An 18231-nucleotide genomic window follows, 5' to 3' on the forward strand; every position below is an offset into this window, starting at 1 on the left:
TGTATGATCCTTTAAATGTGTTGTTGGATTCTGTGTGCTAGTATTTTGTTGAGGATTTTTGCATCTATATTCATCGGTGATATTGGCCTGTAATTTTCTTTTTTTGTAGTATCTTTGTCTGGATTTGGTATCAGGGTGATGGTGGCCTCATAGAATGAGTTTGGGAGTGTTCCTTCCTCTTCAGTTTTTTGGAAGAGCTTGAGAAGGATGGGAGTTAACTCTTCTCTAAATGTTTGATAGAATTCACCTGTGAAGCCATCGAGTCCTGGACTTTTGTTTGTTGGAAGATTTTTAATCATAGTTTCAATTTCATTACTTGTGATTGGTCTGTTCATATTTTCTATTTCTTCCTGGTTTAGTCTTGGAAGTTTATACCTTTCTAAAAATTTGTCCATTTCTTCCAAGTTGTCCATTTTATTGGCATACAGTTCCTTGTAGTAGTCTCTTAGGATGCTCTGTATTTCTGCGGTGTCTCTTGTAACTTCTCCTTTATCATTTCTAATTTTATTGATTTGAGTCCTCTCCCTCTTTTTCTTGATGAGTCTGGCTAATGTTTTATCAATTTTGTTTATCTTCTCAAAGAACCAGCTTATGGTTTTATTGATCTTTGCTATTGTTTCTTTGTTTCTATTTCATTTATTTCTGCTCTGATCTTTATTTTTTTTTTCCTTCTACTAACTTTACACTTTGTTTGTTCTTCTTTCTCTAGTTCCTTTAGGTGTGAAGTTAGATTGTTTATTTGAGATTTTTCTTGTTTCTTGAGGTAGGCTGGTATTGCTATAAACTTCCCTCCTACAACTGCTTTTGCTGCATCCCATAGATTTTGGATTGTCGTGTTTTCATTGTCATTTGTTTCTAGGTATTTTTTTATTTCCTCTTTGATTTCTTCAGTGATCTCTTGGTTATTTAGTAGCGTATTGTTTAGCCTCCATGTGTTTGTGTTTTTTACAATTTTTTCCCTGTAATTGATTTCTAATCTCATAATGTTGTGGTTAGAAAAGCTGCTTCATAGAGTTCAATTTTCTTAAATTTTCTAAGGCTTGATTTGTGACTCAAGGTGTGATCTATCCTGGAGACTCTTCCATGCTCACTTGAGAAGAAAGTGTAATCTGCTCTTTAGGATGGAATGTCCTATAAATATCAATTAAATCTATCTGGTCTATTGTGTCATTTAAACCTTGTGTTTCCTTATTAATTTTCTGGTTGGATGCTCTGTCCATTGGTGTAAGTGTGGTGTTAAAGTCCCCCACTATTGTGTTACTGTCGATTTCCTCTTTTATACCTGTTAGCAGTTACCATATGTATTGAGGTGCTCCTATGTTGGGAGCATATAGATTTATAATTGTTATATTTTCTTCTTGGATTGAACCTTGATTAGTATGTAGTGTCCTTCCTTGTCTCTTGTAACATTCTCTATTTTAAAGTCTATTTTATCTGATATGAGTATTCCTACTCCCGCTTTCTTTTGATTTCCATTTGATGGAATATCTTTTTCCATCCCCTGACTTTCAGTCTGCCTGTGTTCCTAGGTCTGAAGTGGGTCCCTTGTAGACAGCATATATATGGATCTTGTTTTCGTATCCATTCAGCGAGCCTGTGTCTTTTGGTTGGAGCATTTAATCCATTCACATTTAAGGTAATTATTGATATGTATGTTCCTATTACCATTTTCTTAATTGTCTTGGGTTTGTTTTTGTAGGTACTTTTCTTCTCTTGTGTTTCTCACTTAGAGAAGTTCCTTTAGCATTTGTTGTAGAGCTGGTTTGGTGGTGCTGAATTCTCATAGCTTTTGCTTGTCTGTAAAGGTTTTGATTTCTCCATCGAATCTGAATGAGATCCTTGCCAGGTAGAGTAATCTTGGTTGTATGTTCTTCCCTTTCATCACTTTAAGTATATCGTGCCACTCCCTTCTGGCTTGTAGAGTTTCTGCTGAGAAATCAGCTATTAACCTTATGGGAGTTCACTTGTATGTTATTTCTCGTTTTTCCCTTGCTGCTTTCAATAATTTGTCTTCAATTTTTGCCAATTTGATTACTATGTGTCTCGGCATGTTTCTCCTTGGGACTGTATGGGACTCTCTGTGCTTCCTGGACTAGCGTGGCTATTTCCTTTCCCATGTCAGGGAAGTTTTCGACTATAATCTCTTCAAATATTTTCTCTCATCCTTTCTCTGTCTCTTCTCCTTCTGGAACCCCTATAATGCGAATGTTGTTGCGCTTAATTTGTCCCAGAGGTCTCTTAGGCTGTCTTCATTTCTTTTCTTTCTTTTTTCTTTATTCTCTTCTGCAGCAGTGAATTCCACCATTCTGTCTTCCAGGTCACTTATCTGTTTTTCTGCCTCAGTTATTCTGCTATTGATTCCTTCTAGTGTAGTTTTCATTTCAGTTATTTTATTGTTCATCTCTGTTTGTTTGTTCTTTACTTCTTCTAGGTCTTTGTTAAACATTTCTTCCATCTTCTGGATCTTTGCCTCCATTCTTTTTCTGAGGCCCTGGATCATCCTCACTATCATTATTCTGAATGCTTTTTCTGGAAGATTGCCTATCTCCACTTCGTTTTGTTTTTTTTCTGGGGTTTTATCTTGTTCCTTCATCTGGTACATAGGTGTCTGCCTTTTCATCTTGTCTATATTTCTGTGAATGTGGTTCTTGTTCCACAGATTGCAGGATTGTAGTTCTTCTTGCTTCTGCTGTCTGGCCTCTGGTGGATGAGGCTATCTAAGAGGCTTGAGCAAATTTTCTGATGGGAGGGACTGGTGGTGGGTAGAGTTGGCTGTTGCTCTGGTGGGCAGAGCTCAGTAAAACTTTAATCCACTTGTCTGCTGGGTTCCCTCCCTGTTGGTTGTTTGGCCTGAGGCGACCCAACACTGGAGCCTACCCAGGCTCTCTGGTGGGGCTAATGGTGGACTCTGGGAGGGCTCACGCCAAGGAGCACTTCCCAGAATTTCTGCTTCCAGTGTCCTTGTCCTCACAGTGAGACACCGCTACCCCCTGCCTCTGCAGGAGACCCTCCAGCACCAGCTGGTAGGTCTGGTTCAGTCTCCTATGGGGTCACTGCTTCTTCCCCTGGGTCCTGATGCACACACTACTTTGTGTGTGCTCTCCAAGAGTGGAGTCTCTGTTTCCCCCAGTCCTGTCGAAGTCCTGCAATCAAATCCCAGTAGCTTCAAAGTCTGATTCTCTAGGAATTCCTCCTCCTGTTGCCAGACCCCCAGGTTCGGAAGCCTGACATGGGGCTCAGAACCTTCACTCCAGTGGGTGGACGTCTGTGGTATAAGTGTTCTCCAGTTTGTGCATCACCCACCCAGCAGTTATGGAATTTGATTTTATTGTGATTGCGCCCCTCTTACCTTCTCACTGTGGTTTCTCCTTTGTCTTGTGGATGTGGGGTATCTATTTTGGTGAGTTCCAGTGTCTTCCTGTCGATGATTGTTCAGCGGTTAGTTGTGATTCCAGTGCTCTCGCAAGAGGGAGTGAGAGCACATCCTTCTACGCCGCCATCTTGAACCAATCCAGAAGTTCACTATTTTTTGTGGCCCATTTTTTGACTGGTGTCTCTCATGTGTGATTTATGTCTGCTTAATACATTTGAATGGAGACACTTCAAAGATAGTTTACCTCTCCTTAAGAAAAAAAGAAAAGAAAATTTAAAGTGTCCTAGAATTTCTTTCTGAGGGCAAAATCAGCAAAGTGTAAAACAATGAAATATCCTGATGTCAGAATCCATAGGTAGACATAGCAACACTGACTTTCAGTACCAAGGAAATGTAGGATCAGATTATTCACTGGTATTTTCTGAAAAAAACAAAAAGAAAAACAAAACAACAACAATAAAAAAACAACGTTAAGGACCCCTGAATTATGGAGTAAAATTTGATTGTTTCATGAGTCAAAGGACTGGATTTAATGCCATTTAAATAGATAGTGACCTACGATAGCTGAAAGCTGCAGAACATCACATGAGAAAATCTTAAATTTTTTTTTTATTTCAAGATTGAATCGGATCTGCAGCTGATGTTTGACATATATTTGATCTAAGTATGTTGTAAAATGGTAATTGTCCAAATAAAAATTACTAATTTTTTGAAAACATGTACTTGTAAAATACTTTCTATTTTTTGTACTAATCAAGGCCTAGAGATACAAATATGAATTTTAAAGAGTCTGGTTTTTCTCTTTTTCCTTAACAAAATGTGATTTCACGTAACTTTTCCTCCAGTACCCTTTTCATCTGATTTCTCCTCTCTTATCACTCATACTCAAACTACCCACAACATGGCCTCTTCCTTTGTCCTCTTTTGGAAATCTTTTTGCCAGGATCTCCAAAAACCTCTTAATTGCCCAATTTCGAGAATTCAGTTCATTTGATATCTTCTTCTAAGATTTGTCCACTGTATTTCATATTTCTGACATTATGCTCCCTGTTGCAATTGTTCTGCGTTCTGGTACACTATACTTGGCTTGTAATCTTGCCACCACTGTGAGATTTTACGCTTGGCCCTCTTACCACTTATATCCTCTTCCTGAGTCATTTTATCCACTCTTTGTCCTCAAATTCTCTGTAGAAGCAAAATCCTACTAAGTCTTTATTTCCATCCCAGATATATTATGTGAATTCTGCACTTTTATTATCAACTCCAGTCCTGAGCATCATATATATCATATGCTGAACTCGAAGGCTTTGCTCCATAAGCATTTCTCCATGTAGTCTGACCTATTTCAATTAAAAGAACCATTATTCATTTACATTCTAAAGTCTGAAAACTGCATATTTCAGGTATATATTTCACCATCAAGTTCTATTTTTCTGGACTTCATCTCATCTTTTTACCCCTTATTTCTCATTTGGCATGTCTCATTTAGTCTGCTTATTAGTCTCCCAACTTGTGGTTTTCTATAGCTTTGCCCAGTTCCTTCTCCACAGTCTCCCTAATAGAATGTTTCAAATATCAAAAGAGTAATTCATCTTAAATTGAATTTGATGTATGAAATAAAATACCAATTGATTTTCTTAAAATTGCAAGTTAGTTGTTTCAGATCTATTTACCAAATATTCCTCATTTGATTTGTGATGTCTATATTACTGTATAATAAATTCTTACATGTAATTGAATCTCTTTCTGGGCAGTCTTTTCCAGTCTGTATTGTTCATATAGTTGCTTATCTGGGAACAGTATTACTCTATATTACCTGTTATGTCTTCATAATGTACTGAGATTTTTTTTATAAGTAGATTCTTCACATTAGTCTTTTCTTTCTGAATTATATTTGATATAGTCACTATTGATTTTTTTTTCAAATCACTTTTTTCAGTGACTCCCAAAGAAACCCATTTGAATTGCATTAAATTATGGCATAAAATGAGGGAGAATTGATGTTTCTATATGTACAGTTGCGTTTGAATAATATGATATATCAGCTCATTTATTCTCTCAAAGTGTTATATCCTTAAATAAAGATTTGTAGTTTCTTTATAGCTTTCACACAGAGAACTAGAAGGAAGATTAAAAGGTCCTCTTTTGCCATTTTCTTTTTCAAGGGAATAGTGTAGTGAAAATATTCTCTCCTATGAATTCTATATAATTTAGGATTGTCCCTAGAAAGTTATTCATTTTCACCCCTCCTCTCTATAGCACAGTTATCTGTGAACCTTTTAGAACACTCCTCCTGTACATCTAAAGAGAGTGATTAAGTCCCAGTTTGGGCAAAGATAGCTGAAAGTCCATTACAATTAGGCATTTAATAGAAATGTGACCTTATTTTGTAGTGACAACTGGTGGGATTGGAGTAGTGTAATTTCAATTTAGTTTATTTAAAGATGGAGCTATAAATCATTATTTTTTTCCATATTCTCCTTATAATTTTGTGTTCCAAGACATGATCAGTCTCTCTGATGGAGTCAAACTAACCAAATTCATGAAAGAGTAATCTGTAAACCAAACTAACTAAATTATTATTTTAAAATCGCATATACCAACTTGTAGCGATTAGAGTCACCAAACAAGAACAGTAATACTAGTAATAATAGCTCTTACTTACTAAATACTCTGTTCCATACACAGAGGGAATAGAGCCTTACTTTTCAGAATTTAGGCACTGTCAAACTGCTTAAATTCAACCTTGGCTCTTTAAATTAATCACTGTTGCCTGGTACAAACAACTTAATGTCTACATGCCTGAGTTTTATCATCTGTATAATGCTTTATAGAGCTATTGTGATGAAAAAATGAGATAATATCTGTAAAGAACTTAGCATAGTGCCTGATAGCTACTAAGTGATAAACAGTAGATATCACTTAGATAACAAGGATGGTATTTTGAAAGCAGTGAACCAAGTTAATTTAATTCCCATGCTCATTTAAATTTTATTTCCCTATGACCTTTCTATCATTAAGGTCAAAACATGAGACATCACCCAAGTCAGTTTTCAACATGGAATGTTTTGACCACCTTTGGCTTTCAAAACTCTCCCTTGAAACAATAGAACCAGGCTTTATTGAGAGAAAGAAGGGGATTTATACATTTTCAAACAAGTTGAGACAGGTCAGGATTGCTCAGATCAGCAAACTTTTACTATAAGTTAAAGGCAGAGAGACCTCAGAATATACATGAGAGAAAGGAGGGAGAGTTCTCATGGTGGAGAGGATAAAGGAAGGGATGGGGAAGAGGTCCCATTTAAGGGCTGGAGGTGGTAGTAATCCCAAATAGTTTATGTGGGAAGCGAAAATCTGAGGGTCTTAGACCTAGATGAAGTGACCACTAGGCAGGTGTCTTTGAACCAGAAGAGAAATGGAAGCATAGCGTGCTTACAGGGTCATAAACAGAGTACCTGAGTTTCCGTTGGCTCTTAGGTTTTGAAAACATGGATGTTCTAGTATGATCTCAGAACTGGAACTGGGAGCTGAGAGTTGGTGGAGCTGTTCTGGGGCTATCAAGGTTAAAGGTTTGAAGGGGCTCCCCAGCAGAGACCATCAGGTAGATTGCTAAATCTTTAATCTTGATGGAAGTTGTGACTAAGACCCAGTATCTGCAGAGTTCATGAGAGCTGTGATGGGACCTTTCAGTAAAGTGGGGCTGTGCCTGGAGAATGGACTGAAAGCTGAACATGCTGTTGACTTAGATTGGTGTGGACATTTGCCACCAGAGTATCCAGTAACCAAGAATTACTGAAAAGAGCACTATGAATTTAGAGGGCAGTACAGCAACCTGTATACATATCAGCTGCTCCTTTAACTCTTTCCATGGAGACACACCTGTGCCATATGGGGGAGAAAAGATAAATAACTTGGAAAGGCTATTTACTGAAAAGATTCCAGTTCATCCAAAAGAAACAATTAATTTTAATTGGCTAGTTCAATTTTCTGCCCCCGTAATCCCTTCCACCATCCACATAAATTGGGACTTCAGAAGAATTTGAATATAATTATAGAAAGTAAAGAATTCTACTCTTTTTATTTTTCCCCATCCAAGTCATGATGTATATGTGTCATTTCTTAACACATTAGCATTATCTTATTAATACCCACAACAACTCTGTGAGATAACTACTGTTTTTCCCATCTATTTTGAAGATTTAACCCTGCCCCAACAACAACAACAACAACAAAAAAAACCCACAAAAAACCCCCAAAACTAACCAAAAGTCACCAATCTAGCACATGGTAGAACCAAAACCCAGTCAAGGGAGTTATTGCTAAAATCTGAGTGCTTAAGTGCTATTGTACTGTACAGTGCCGCCTGTAGACAGTGCATCCAGATTGTTCTTATACATTTCCCAGTATGGATTTCTTCGTTAGTCTCCCACACTACCATTACATACTATTTTTCTTCCTTAGAGCCATTTCCCATATTCCTCTCTCTGAAAACTCTTCCCTTCTCTTCCCTGGAACTCTTATAGTTAACAACTACCCGCCAGCCTCTACTCTTGCACTGACCGTTCCCTCCACTTTCAAGTTTTGCGTAAGGACTGGCTGTTTCCTGAGCTTCTCTTTGAAGCTGCTCTTCTCCTAACATCCTAGCATCTGCGGGCAGGTGAGGGATCAGGAGCGTGCTTCTCTTCCTATCACTGATACTTTCACATTACAACTCCTCTATCGTCCTGTTAAAATCCCTGTTGCTTTATAATTCCTGACTTTCAGTCTAAAACTTCAGCATGCATCAGAATCACTGTTAAAACAGACCACGGGCTGGGGACTGAGAATTTGAATTTCTAAGAAGTTATTGTGTGATGATGATACTACTAGCACAGCTACATACATATAAATCATTTTTAGATCTGAATGTTAAAAATAAAATCTATAGAGATTTTAGAGATGATGTTTAATCTTGAGTAGAATAGAATTATCTCACAATATTCTTTGTTGTTGAAATCTGAAATAATCCTTTTATATTTAGCAGGAATTTCCACTTCTTAATTTCACCAAATATTAGTTTGACAATGATACTCTTGTGTAAAACTTTGCAGTTATTTCATATATTAGAAAAAGCACATGTAGCAATCCGAAAATGCTTTTTGTGAGTAAATTAGGTAATTCATGATTGAAGTAGTAATACATGGACATAAAATTACCCTGTTTCAGAAGTATTCTGCAGTACATTCTCTCAGATATCATTTTGAATTTCAGTCTTTACAAAACCTTATGAAAGAACCCAATATCCCTTTTCCCCTGAAGTATTGTTTATGATAATATTTTATGAATAGTAGTATTTTATCTTTTTCATTAATATTTATATGCCCATTATCAGCCTTTTGCAACTCTCAGTATATGTAATCTCAGTAATTACACTATGAATGAAACATCCAACCGACATCTATTATTTGGGACGCTTTGCAATTTTCTTTTCAATATATTGTTCAGCTACACAAATAAATTACTGCTAACAGCCTGAATTGAGGATAGCATGTATTCATGTGACAATTCTAATTAAAAATGTGGGTTGATTTTCAGTTATTTTAAATGACAGGTAAGATACCGTTTTCTAGATAAATATAACACATATCTAAAAGATCTTTTTTCAGCAATGTTAAAGTCATTGTTGGTAAACAAAAGAGAGAACAAGATTATCTATACATTATTTTGGGAAATACTGACAGAACAAGGTTAAAAACGATTAAACAAACAGGAAAAAAGGGAAATTTCCTTATCCTCTCCTATTTTAGTCCACTGAAAATGAGTTATCTCCATTCCTATGTGGAAAGCTATGTTCCCTTATTTCACATATACTATGGGTCTAGATAAATTTTATATCAACTCCTATGTGAGATATAAATTTTAACATAGCATTGAAATAAACATAACCAGGATGAAAATCTCCTCTAATGTTCTTATCCAGGGGTGCTTTGTTGCATAGAATAGAAAGCAGTGAGAATTAACTTATCTAAAATCAATTATATTTTAATGTTAGCAACCTCATGGAAGCCCAGGAGGGTTTCCTGGGAACTTGAAATTCTTTACCAGACTATTCACTCAGCCTTTCTGGGACACATGCTTTCTTATCTCTTCTTTCTGCATGTCAGCTTGATTCTCCTGCTTCTCTCTGTGGCCTGGCTCTCCCTGCTTACGTATCATTGCATTCTTGACTCATCGTGGCTATTCCATGGCACCTTCAGCTCCCAGACTGTCAGAGCATTCAGTTCAGCTCCATGATTGAGTGATTCATTCTGTTTCCCAAATGGAAATTGCCAGGAGAGAGAAACTGAACAGCTGATTTTGGATCAGATACCTACCTCTTGTTAAATCTGGGATGCCTAGAAGACTTGAGTTGCATATATTTTAGGCCCACAAAGTGGGGGCAATATTCTAAATCTTTATTTCTCTTCCTGTAAAAAAAAATATGCCCTTATCTTTTAAGATGTAAAATATTCTTCCAAACCACTCTCCCCCATTGTTATTAATTATTAGTTATTACCATATTGTTATCATTATATAAAGCTGTATTAATCCCAAATGGGGTTTCAAAAGTGCCATGCAGCCTACCTTAGTACATTTATTTTCTTTATACCTCCAACTTTGCCTCCATTATAACTCTAAGTTAATGACTATTTCTTGTACATTGTAGAAAAATTAGCAAGCAGGAGTTCCTCTGCCTTTACAACACTCTATAAAGACACCTGCATCTGCATCCATTCTTCCATTCTTCTCTCTTGTTACAAAGGACTAATAAACTCTCCTTTTCCAGCTCTGGTACACTTGCATATACTCTGGTCTTCACCTCCTTCAGCTTTCCCAGGGTCCTCACTCCCCAGCCACCTCTCCGATGAATACTCCTCATCAGCATTAATGTGTGCTGTTGTCATCTGGATTTAAAATGATCCCCTCCAACCACATAATCCCTCCAGAAGTTGCCTTACATATATACTCATCTTTTACAGCCAAACTCATTGTATGTTTCCCTACGCTTGTAAAAGTTCCATTCATTCTCTCCCTTCACTCTCAACCCACTTTAACCTGGTTTGTCTGCCTGCTCCATCAAAACAGCTCTGGCTAAACAAATGCATATCCGTATTGCTTAATATAATAAACACTTTGCAGTATTAACTCTATGTGACATTTAACAAGTACTTGACATCACTGACAATTTCCATTTATCTGAACACAGTTTTATATTGGCTTCCATGGTTCTGTATTTTTCTCATTTTCTTCCTCCTTTTCTGGCCCCTCTTGGTTAGTCTTTATTTGTGTCTATTTTCTTCTTTCATATATTTTATTTCTGACAGTATAGTCTTGGATTTTCATCTTTTATCTGTCTGTATTATATAAAAGTGATATTAACCATTTGCACATCTTTGAATAATATTTAATTACTAAAAATCTCACACATACCTCCAGTTAAGAATTCTCTTCTGAGTTTCTCATATATATGAATGTCTATGTGAAATCTCCCCTCCACAGTTTCACAGAAATCTTGCAAGTGTGGCATACCCAAGAAAAAAATCATTTACCTCAAATCCTGTAGTTAGAGCATAACCCCCATCTTGGTAAAAACCTTTTCTCATACAGTCCTTCATGCACAAAACTGGGAGTCACTTTTGGCATCTTACAATGCCTAACTTCTCACATTTAATCTAGATATTCCCTCCTCTCCACCATCATCACTATCATGCCACTTCATGCCACCATCACTTCATGCCATATCTCTATAATAGCCTCTTATTCTTACACCCATTTTCCATAGAGCAGCCATGGTAATCTTTTCACTTAGATTTTAAACAATTTTTATGAAAGCCATACATGTATTTAGTTGAAAGGGTCAAATTATTCTACAAAATTTATAAGAGAGCAAAACAAAACACACACAAAGCAGAACTGAGGGAATTTCCCACCCCCAGTTTCAGTCTCCTTTCCACAGAGGCAACCACTTTTCAAACTTATCAATTATCCTATAGTTTTTAGTTATCTCTCTTTACCTAATAATTATGATGCTGGGACTACTTTTTGCATTTCCAGTTTTATCTTTTGCATTTTCCTTGTTGCTCTTTCAGAAATTATCTTTTGGCCTTAAACTACAGAACATGAAGATTTATTTAGCTCACCTTTACTTACAATTTCTTCAAGGCAATCTAGGCTTTCCTCAGTATTCTCAATATTCTTTCATCCTCTACCTTTCATGTTAGTCCTGAATAAAATCTGTGTTACTATTTTAACAGTGTCATGAGTAGACTTTTTCTTCAGCAACACTATCTCCTGTTATTTAATCAAACACTAATTTAGCTATAAAAGAATTTTGCAGCTGTAATTAAGGTCACAAAGCAGTTGACTTTAAAACAGGGAGATTATTTGGTGGTCTTGACCCAATCAAATGAGCCCTTTAAAAGCAGTTTTCTTTGGATGGTCACAGAAGAGGAAGACAAATATTTTAAGCATGAGAAAGTTTCAATGCACTGTTGTTGCTTTTAAACTAGAGGAAGCCATGTAGTAAGGAATGGGAGTGGCCCCTAGGAGTTGAGAGCAGTCTCTGGATGACAACTAGCAAGGAAAAAAGGACTTTAGTCCCACCACCAAAAGTAACTGAATTCTTCCACCAACAACAATGGGCCTGGAAGCAGATTTTCTCTGCTACCTTTAAATGAAAACTGAGCTCAGCTGGCACCTTGATTTCAACCTAAGTGGAGAGCCCAGTCGTGCCTGGTAGACTTCTGACCTGTAGAACTGTGAAGTAATAAGCAAGTGGTGTTTTAAAATCCGTAGTCTTGTTAATTGGTTATGCAGCAATAGAAAATGAATACACCAGTTTTCTCTATTGATAGATTTCTGAGAAATCTGAAGCCGTTCTAATCCAAGTATTATGATACCTAAGTTTATCCTCCTCAGGGAGATTATTAGACTCTTCTTTTTGACTTACTGTTTTGAAATTTCTGAATTATATATTTTAACAAGAATCTATTTCATCCTTTTTTCTGGATACACGGTGAGCTCTTTTAATGTGGAAAATTTTTTGACCCTAGAAAACTTTCTTGAATCACTTATTGTTTTTTCCCTATTTTTCCTGTAATATCTTCATAGAGCTACCATTATTCATATGTTGAAAATACTTGATTAATGAACCAATTTTTTAATATTTTTTCCAATTTTTCATTTCCTTTTCTTAATGCTCTTTTCTTTCTTGATTTAATCAATTTCATTTGCTAACACTTCTATTGAGTTTCTCGTTTATGCTATCATATTCATTTCCATGGGCTGTTTTTTTCCTTCTGATTTTCGATTTGTATAACATTCAGTTACTACTTTGTGGATATTTTTCTCTTAACTCTCAGAGGATATTGATAAAGTGTGTGTGTGTGTGTGTGTGTGTGTGTGTGTGTGTGTGTGGTTTTCAACTTTCTTCACAAGCTTGTCTTTCCTCCTCCTTATTTCAGTTTGTGGTGTTAGTCCCTGTCTTTCATGTTAGACAATTTCTTATGATGTCTAGTGCTTTTTGGCTTTCTGTCATACATGAAAGTACAGCACTACATACTTACAGGAAGGTATTGCATGTGAAGAAATTGTCATCTGAAGGTTTCATTATAGGGTGATCCAGCAGGGCTGTTTCATTGGAAAAACTTCCAGTATCATAATCTATAAATCTTTTCTCTGAATCCACAGGGTAGAATCTTTCAGTCACTTGGATTAGAAGACTATAAGCCTTACCCTTACAACTGTGGCAAACAAATTACCTGGCCAGTGCTCAAGGAATAAAATGAAGAAAATGTAGTCTTGATACTCCACACTTAAACTTTCATTAGTCTCCGTGTTTTCTGTATTAGTATGTTGGCCTGTTTTCTCCTAGTTCAGAGACTGTTTGAATTTCTCCAAAGAATATACTTCCTATTTCTGCCAAGCATGAGGCATGAGGTGGGCCAGTGGCCTGGTTGTGAAAAGTAGGGGAGGGATACTGTAGCAAGGGCCTAGGGTGAGGTGGGAGTGGGCAGTTTTTTCCTCAGCATGTTTTCCTGTTTCTGGTACCATTCTCATACTTCCTTCAGAAGTATCAGAGTATTAGGGGAGTTCTGAAGTGTAAATCAAATTACTTGGCACTTTTCACCTCTTATGACTTAGAATTAGCTTTCTAATTGTTCAAAATCAGTCATCACTTATCCTTCCAGATTCCAAATTTTGCTGACATCATCTTTTCTCCTGTTCTTTGTCCTTACAGGTTTGTGGACTTAAAAATGTGTTTTATTTTTGTTTTAGTAGAGGTTGGAGAAAGTATCTGCCATATTTTTTAGAGTAATCACTTTAAAAACTTAGGTTATATCGTGTCACACCTCTGCTCAAAACTTATCAATGGCTTCCTGTCCTGTTGGAATGGAATGCACAATTCTATCTGTATGGCCCCTGCTGCCTGCCTCTTTGCTGTATTTTGTACCACTCTGTCTTGATCAATGTGCTTTAGATATTAACCTCTTCTCTATTCCCCAATTATGTTAGATTTTTCCTACTCCAGGGTTTTTATATATTTCATTTCCTACACTTGGACTGTTTCTTTTCCCCTTCTTAATGCTATCTTCACATTACCCCCCTCCTGCCAGGTTAACTCTCATTTATTCTACACTTTAAACATCATCTTCTATAGGAGGTCTTTTCTACGCTCCCAAACTTAAGACGGTTGTCTTGTTATATTACTTGAGAACACCCTATATAATTTTTTGTTCTTTCTGTTGCATGACACAGTTAGCAATTTTATCTTAGTGTGATTACTTCTTTTATGTCTGTCTACTGTGCTTGTCTTTAACTTCCTGAGGAGAGGAATGCACGTCTTATTGACCAGTGTATCAGAGGCTCTTGCAGTTATAGATGTGTAATTAGTACTGAATAAATTTTGTTTACTATATAGATAAGTTGATGAATATGTAGAGATGCCCCTTGCAGGCTGTAGGTTTCCTAAGGGAAAGTGGAGAATATGAGGGAATAATGCTGTGGAGAAGTGTGTGACTGAACTTGCTCTTTGGTGCAGGAGAGAGAACTCTCAGATAGTTTCTGAAAAATGTTACTGAATTGAAGGCTTCTGCCCTACTCCTTTCTTTGAATCCAGTAGTTTTCTTTAGAGAATTTAACTTGTTCTTTGTTAGCTGTGTAGTTTTGAGCATGATGCAGACATTCTTCAGTCCTTAATTATCTCATTTATAAAATGGGCATAATAGTGACAATTTTAAGCACATTGGCTTTTTCAAGGATTGTTTAATATACACATGTAAAGCAAAGCCATTAGTGCTCTGCCTTGAATATTGAATGTAATTATTAAAGAATAGTTTCTTTCCCTCCTCATTTCCTCTGTATTCTACATTGATTAAGTATAAGGAAGACATCTTTTCTAGGTAGTGAAAGCCTTAAAACAGAATAACTTATCATGGGACACTGTGAAATTTGCTTTTCTAGCTGCCTTAACCATTAGGGTAGACTTACCCGTCAGATCTTGATTGACTAAGCCAGGGTGTGGATTAAATGAACTCTCAAGGTCTTTTTTAACGTTGCAGATTCTAAAGTAAGAAAACCGTGTAACTGGCACTAGGGATATCACTCATGATATAGAACAGCCTTACTTACCAACAATGGTAAGACGGTGATGGCTCTAAAAACTGGGTCACCCTACAAGGCTTAAGATACATTAGGAAAAAATACCAGTGTAGCTAAGAGGCAAAATTATATTTATCATGTCCTTGAAGGTAGGAGATTCTGTCTTATGTATTCTAGATTCATTAATATATGATGCGTGCCCTGACATGCAATATTGGCTAAATTAACTATTTTAGCTAATTAGAAATTAACTAATTGGCTGAAAGGAGAATTGCAGTTATATTTTCTTGTTATAGCAGGCAAGAAATGTCTAAACAATCAACATCTTGACATTACTTTTAGATAGCAGTCTTTCACAGGTCAATTTTATTTATTCACTCAACACACATTAGTTGAGAACCTGTTACATGTAGAGAACTATTACCTTTATTTATTTGGTTATTTATTTATTTAGTATAATACTGTAAAGAAATATCATTCTAAGCACACTTCTTTTTTTCCTTTCTTTAAAGCTTGACTTAATAAGTGGTAACTTGTGATGAAAAGTTAAAATCATTAGAAATGACCAGAAAGGAAGAAGCCATATTCATCTGGAAAAATCAGTTAATGCTTCCTAGAGAAGGTGGCATTAGTGCTGCATATTGAAAGGTGCTCATAAATTTGGTAGTTTGAGGTAAAGTCTGACCTGTATCATGAGTAGAGGCAGAAAGTATATTCAAGCAATATTAAAAAAACTAACTTGACTGGATTATTGATTTCATATAGGGTAGCTGTTGGAGTTCAGGTTAGAAAAGTAATTTCTGGGCAGCATCTTTATGTCCCAATTTTCTCTGCCCCAACCTGGCAAAACTCTTACTCATTCTATCAATAGCAGTTTACTTCTCTTCTCCGGGGGAAATTAGACTTTGGCTCCTTATACTACATTAAGTCCTCTTGTAGCTTTTGCTTACCGGCTTCCTTTTAAAATGCTCAAAACCTGCCTAGCTACTGAAGTTGCAGGGGAGATCTGGGCCCAGTAGCTATAACAATTGGTATAGTGTATTGGGTTTGGATTGTAATTCATGGTCTACTGAAAAGCCTGTCTTGATCATACGATCGAAGGTGATCTTTTCCTGGTCACAGCCTGTTCAATTGATAGAACTCGTAATACTGCCATAGGGTTGGGTCAGTTTCTGAGTCATTTTATTGAAAATGAGTTGTACAAAGAATGGCTTACAGATTTTTCCAGTGTTGATTGAGAATTTAGTTCAAATGTTCAGGGTCCAAATAGGCATTGGCATATCAGCTTGTCTAGGGGATTTTCCAGGCATGCAGTTAAATTGTCCTTTGTCTATGGTGGTGGGTGGGAAGAAGAGTAGTTTGGAGAATATTTCTAAGCTCAGTTGGATTAGTAGTTCCTGGTGATAAAGCCATGGAAGCCATTATCCAGACTGGGCACTTTTGACATTTAGCGACAAGAAAGGCTTATAAACTGGAGTAAAAGGAAAACAAGTTTCTTTTTAATTAAGTCATCTAGTCTGTAAGCAAATAAAGTGAATCAGGGGCATTCTGGAAGTCTCTCTATTTGATGGAGAAGAGTGGGAGCTCCAGCTTTCCTGGAAGTCTGTTATCCTGAGCCGAGGCTCACTAGGTCAGCTTTGCAAAATGTCTGAAATGAGAATGAAGTTGTGACCATTTAGGAGAGAAAATAATGGCTTTCAGAGAAGGCTATCCTCAAAGTCATATATTGACCTTTTTCTTCTTCAAGTTTTTTTTGAATTGTGTTCATAAACGTGCGTTGAACTTATTTGTTTAACCTTTTAATAAGTTGGTGAGGAAATCTTGAACGATTTTATTCCTTGGGTAGAAGTTGAACTGAAATCGTTATGGTTTAGGTTTCTCAGATGCCGTATTTGCTTACATAGTCCTATCTTTAGAGAATTTTGATGTGTATATAATACAGGTGGAAGATAGGATGGGATGTATGTTTTGAAAATGGGCTAATTCTGTGCTTTCTGTTCAGCTATAAGAAATGTCCTGATTCTCAAGGTTATGACAGTTTTATATTTTAAACCAAATCTGTATTTCAATTTGTCGTGTTTTCCTGGTAACGCAAGCACACAAACAGACTCCATAGTTTTCAATATAGAGGGACTTTATGACTTGTTTCAAATAAATAGGTTAATTATATTAAATGTTCCCACTGGCAAAGTTTTGTTTCTAGTATAGAAAGTGTCTCTTACACTTTACATATTTAGGTAAAGTGACTAAGACATTCTCTTGCATGGTATTGAAAACCTCAAAGTTTGTAGCCTGCTGATTTTAGGGGAATAGGGAAGTGAAAGCTGACACTGACTGATAGCCATTTTTTTTTTTTACAAAGAAATGTGTCTTGGAAGTTTGTTACTTTCTGAAAAAAATTTCTGTCCCATAGTAAAAAAATAGCATAGAAATGGAAATAGATTATTTCTGGGGACTTACTACCTCATTAAGAAACTTTGTATTGTTTTTTATCTTAGAAAAAACTTCACTTGGAGACTTTTTTTCCTCTAAGATGCTAAGTGGATGAAGCAGCTATTGAAGTAAGTGGGAAAAATGTTCCCTACAAATTTTGAAGCAACTGTTTGAGTTAACATTTCTTTTTCAGATACGCACACACACACACAAAAACTCCATGGTGAAGATAAATTTTAAAATAGAAATTTAGGATTTAATGCTGCTAGTATCAGGAATTTTTCTACCTGCTGATCCTAATTAGAATTTGTTGCGGGTAGAAGCCATGGTCGATACAAGTGAGGGCAATGCATGCTCCATTTCATGTTCTGTGAAACTACGTTGGCCCCTAGCACTGTGGACCTCCAGTTGTGCAACCTCAGCCAGTGGTGTACTTCTCAGGGATATTTTCATAATGTTGAAAGGTTCTCTATGGCAGTTTGTTGAGATCAGATTAAAGGATTATTTTTGAGTTAAAAAAAAAAAAAGTCATGGGGCTTCCCTGGTGGCGCAGTGGTTGAGAGTCCGCCTGCCGATGCAGGGGACACGGGTTCGTGCCCCGGTTCGGGAAGATCCCACATGCCGCGGAGCGGCTGGGCCCGTGAGCCATGGCCGCTGAGCCTGTGCATCCGGAGCCTGTGCTCCACAATGGGAGAGGCCACAACAGTGAGAGGCCCGCGTACCGCATAAAAAAAAAAAAAAAAGTCATGGAAAAAAATATGGTCACTTCTATCCATTCAAGAAAGAAAGGAGGGAGAGATGCTCTT

The 18231-nt window shown here is 36.7% G+C and overlaps 1 protein-coding gene across 3 annotated transcripts in view; it reads left to right on the forward strand.

Moving 5' to 3' along the window:
* The window catches only part of DNAJB9 (DnaJ heat shock protein family (Hsp40) member B9), a 562457-nt gene extending 544924 nt beyond the window's left edge, over positions 1 to 17533 (forward strand). For all 3 annotated transcript variants that reach the window (XR_014326469.1, XR_014326470.1, XR_014326471.1), the window contains one exon: positions 17491 to 17533. The gene's annotated coding sequence lies outside the window, so the exon portion shown is untranslated. The remainder of the gene's footprint in view (positions 1 to 17490) is intronic.
* The last annotated feature ends 698 nt before the right edge of the window (positions 17534 to 18231 follow it).

The sequence above is a fragment of the Leucopleurus acutus genome (assembly GCF_964270905.1).
Source record: "Leucopleurus acutus genome assembly, chromosome: 9".
NCBI classification, from domain to species: Eukaryota; Metazoa; Chordata; class Mammalia; order Artiodactyla; family Delphinidae; genus Leucopleurus; species Leucopleurus acutus.